The sequence below is a fragment of the Mandrillus leucophaeus genome, unplaced genomic scaffold (genome assembly GCF_000951045.1).
Source record: "Mandrillus leucophaeus isolate KB7577 unplaced genomic scaffold, Mleu.le_1.0 Scaffold440, whole genome shotgun sequence".
NCBI classification, from domain to species: Eukaryota; Metazoa; Chordata; class Mammalia; order Primates; family Cercopithecidae; genus Mandrillus; species Mandrillus leucophaeus.
In genome coordinates, this window is record NW_012104699.1 from 945,028 (window position 1) to 949,807 (window position 4,780).

Below are 4,780 nucleotides of genomic sequence, written 5' to 3' on the forward strand. Positions count from 1 at the left end.
GTGAAACCCTGTCTCTACCAAAAATACAAAAACAATTAGCCAGGTGTAGTGGTGGGCGCCTGTAGTCCCAGCTACTTGGGAGGCTGAGACAGGAGAATGGCATGAACCCGGGAGGCGGAGCTTGCAGTGAGCCGAGATTGCGCCACTGCACTCCACTGCACTCCAACCTGGGCCGCAGAGTGAGACCCTGTCTCAAAAAAAAAAAAAAAAAAAGACTTAGAAAAAAATATTAGGGGAAATTTCATGATACTGGACTTCTCAGAGATGTGCTTTGGTTGCCTGAAGCACTGGCAACTGAAATAGATAAACTGGACTATATCAAAATTGAAAACTTCTGTGCACCAAAGGATGCTCTCAACAGAATAAAAACACAAACTACAGAATGAGAGAACATATGTTCCTATCACATATCTCGTAAGAGATTAGTACCCAGAATATATGAACTCCTACAATTCCACAACAAAACAAAATCAGGCTGGGCACAGTGGCTCATGCCTGTAATCCCAACACTTTGGGAGGCTGAGGCAGGAGGATCATCTGAGGTCAGGAGTTCGAGACCAGCCTGACCATCATGGAGAAACCCCGTCTCTACTAAAAATACAAAAATTAGCCGGGTGTGGTGGTGGCCACCTGTAATCCCAGCTACCTGGGAGGCTGAGGCAGGAGAATCGCTTGAACCTGGGAGGGAAAGGTTGCAAGGAGCCAAGATCACACCACTGAACTCTAGCCAAGCAACAAGAGTGAAACTCTGTCTTAAAAAAAAAAAAAAAAAAAATCAAATGACCCAATTCAAAATGAGCAAAGGAACTGAAAACAAACTTGTTCAAAGACAATAGGTCAATGACCACTAGGCACATGAAAAGATGCTCATTATCACTGATCATCAAGGAAATGCAAATAAAACCCACAATGAAATCCCACTTCACACTCATTAAAGTGGCTATTAGGTTTTGGTTTTTGTTTTAAGGGTGTGGCCAGGCACAGTGGCCCACACCTGTAGTCCTAACACTACAGGAGGCTGAGGCAGGAGGATATAGTGGGACCCCATATCTTAAGAAAAGAAAGAAGAATATAACAAGTATGGATGAGGATGTGGAGAAATGGGAACCCCTACCGTGTGGTGCTGAGGAGAATGTGAAACATTGCAGCCACTGTGTAAAACGCTATGGCTAGGCCAGGCGCGGTGGCTCACACCTGTAATCCCAGCACTTTGGGAGGCCGAGGCAGGCACATCACCTAAGGTCAGGAGTTTGAGACCAGCCTGGTTGACATGGCGAAACCCCGTTTCTACTCAAAACACACACAAACACAAAAATCAGCCAAATGTGATGGCGGGTGCCTGTAATCCCAGCTACTTGGGAAGATGAGGTAGGAGAATTGCTTGAACCTGAGAGGCGGAGGTTGCAGTGAGCCGAGATCATGCCACTGCACTCCGGCCTCAAACAAACAAACAAACATAACACTATGGCTATTACTAGAAAAGGGAAACATGAATTACTCTTTACACCAGCAATTCCACTTCTAGGCATACTTTCAAAAGAAGTAAAAGCAGGGTCTCACATAGACACATGTACACCAATTTCATAGCCATCTTAATTCACAGTAGCCAAAATACTATTGTAGAAACAACTCTTCCAGCCAATGATTGAGTTCAATTACCCTCAAACTATTTTTTTAAAATATATTTTTTAAATCTTTACAATAAAAGAACTCAAGTGTTCAAAGTAGATAAACACAGTGTGGTTTATCCATACAATGAAGTATCATTCAGACAGAAAAAGCAATGAATTCCTCATACATGATACAACACGAATGAACCTGGAAAACATTATGCTAAGTGAAATAAGCCAGACACACAAGGACAAATTTTTTGTTTGTTTTGTTTTGAGACAGTTTCACTCTGTCATGCAGGCTAGAGTGCAAGTGGTGTGATCTTGGCTCACTGTACCCTCCGCCTCCCAGGTTCAAGCAATTCTCCTGCCTCAGCCTCCCGAGTAGCTGAGATTACAGGTGCACACCACCATATCCGGCTAATCTTTGTATTTTTAGTAGAGACGGGGTTTCACCATGTTGGTCAGGCTGGTCTCGAACTCCTGACCTCGTGATCTGACCACCTCAGCCTCCCAAAGTGCTGAGATTACAGGCGTGAACCACCATGCCCAGCACAAGGACAAATATTGTATGCTTCCAGTTTTATGAGGTGCCTAGAATAGTCAAATTCATAGAGAAAGTAGGATAGACATTATCGGGAGCTGGGGGGAAAGGGAGACTGGGGATTTGTTCAATGAGTACCGAATTTCTGTTTAGAGTTATGCGAGAATGCTAGAGATCAATAGCTGCGCTGGTTACACCACATTGTAAATGTATTTACTACTACTGAATGGCACATTTTAAAAATGACTGAAATGGCAAATTCTCTGTTAGTATATTTTACCTCCAAACAATTTAAAAAACGAAAGAAAAAAAACATGATTCAAGCTACTAGGCATGAAAACAATATCTGGGATAACAAATTACACTGAGTGAAATAAATAGCAGATCAGATACTGCAGAGAAGATGAGTGAATCATGTGACCTAGCAGTAGAAACCATTCCAAATGAAGCATCCAGGAAAAAAAAAAAAAAAGGTGAACATAAGTGAGTTGTGTAGTGGGAAAATTACAAGTGACATAATATGCTAATAACAAGACTCTTTGGCAGAAGAAAGAACATGACAAAAAATATTTCCACAAATATTGGCTTCGCATTTTCCAAACTGGATGCAAATTATAAACCCAGAGATCAAAAAAGTTCAGCAAACCATGAGCGTATATGTATATAAATCTACACCAAGGCACATCATCAGTAAATTACTTCACAGCAGGAACAACTAAAATATCTTTAAGGCAACAGGAAAAAGACATTAACTATAGTGAACCAAAGATAAGATTCATTACATACTTATTACCAGCAACAATGCAGATCATGAGACCACAGAACAACATCCTTAAAGTAATAAAAGAACAAGTATATCAACTGAGAATACTATATCCAGCAAAAAAATATCTTTCCAAATGAAGCGAAAATAAATTAGTAATTCAGCCATAGTGAAAGACTTTGTAATCAGCATACTTGCTCCACAAGACACGTCACTAAACTTCATGGGGGCAAAGAAAAATGAAGCCAAATGGAAATCCAGAAAGAAAGAATACCAGGAATGATAACCACTTCAGTAAACACAAAGGGTTTTTTACATTTTTTATTGCTTTAAAAAAAAACATTGAACCTTTTAAAAACAAAAAAGAAAACTAACAACGTATTATGAAGTTATAAAATTATGATGAAGGCCAGGCATGGTGGCTCATGCCTGTAATTCCAACACTTTGGGAGGCCGAGGCGGGAGGATTACCTGAGGTCGGGAGTTCGAGACCAGTCTGACCAACATGGAGAAACCCCGTCTCTATTAAAAACAAAAAATTAGCTGGGTGTGGTGGTGCATGCCTGTAATCCCAGCTACTTGGGATGCTGAGGCAGGAGAATCACTTGAACCCGGGAGGCAGAGGTTGCGGTGAGCCGAGATCACACTACTGCACTCCAGCCTGGGCAACAATAGTGCAACTCCATCTCAAAAAAAAAAAAAAAGAAAAGAAAAAGAGATGAAAAGTACCTGAAATAACCAAACAAATAGCCAAACACTTCTGAAAAAAAAAAAAAAAACAGGCCGGGCGCGGTGGCTCAAGCCTGTAATCCCAGCACTTTGGGAGGCCGAGACGGGCAGATCACGAGGTCAGGAGATCGAGACCATCCTGGCTAACGCAGTGAAACCCCGTCTCTACTAAAAAATAAAAATAAATAGCCGGGCGAGGTGGCGGGCGCCTGTAGTCCCAGCTACTCGGGAGGCTGAGGCAGGAGAATGGCGCAAACCCGGGGGGGCGGAGCTTGCAGTGAGCTGAGATCCGGCCACTGCACTCCAGCCTGAGCGACAGCACGAAACTCCGTCTCAAAAAAAAAAAAAAAAAAAAAAATTTAGCAATCCTAATTAAGACAATGTCTTTGGCAAGTAGACGAATATATCCATGGAACAGAATAAATGTTCCAGTTACATTTCTACACATATGTGGTCCAGTAGTTTTTTCATCAAAGTGAACAATTCAGTCAAAAATTCTCTTTTCAATAATGCTAAAAAATAGAATATGCATATGCAAAAAAATAAAGACTGTAAATCTATATCTTGCACTATATACAAACATTAACTCAAAATGGATCACAAAACTGAATGTATAATCTAAACTGTAAAATGTAAAGAAAATGTGGGTGACATTATTTGACCTTGGGTTACATTACAATTGCATACATATGACAAAGATGCAGAATCCATTAAAAATTGAGAAATTAAACTTCATTAAAATAAAAATCTGCTTTGTGAAGGATACTGCTAAGGAATTTTTTTTTTTTTTTTTGGAGACAGTCTCTCTCTGTCACCCAGGCTGGAGTACAGTGGCACGATCTCGGCTCACTGCAACCTCCACCTCCCAGGTTCAAGTGATTCTCCTGCCACAGCATCCCAAGTAGCTGGGACTATGAGCACACCATCACGCCTGGTTAATTTTTGTATTTTTAGTAGAGATGGGGTTTCACGACGTTGGCCAGGCTGGTCTCAAACTCCTGACCTCAAGTGATCTGCCTGCCTTGGCCTCACAAAGTACTGGTAAGGGAGGAGACCACCCCTCATATTGTCTTATGCCCAATTTCTGCCTCCAAAGAAAGAAAAAGTAAAAATTAAAAGGCAGAAATAAAGGCC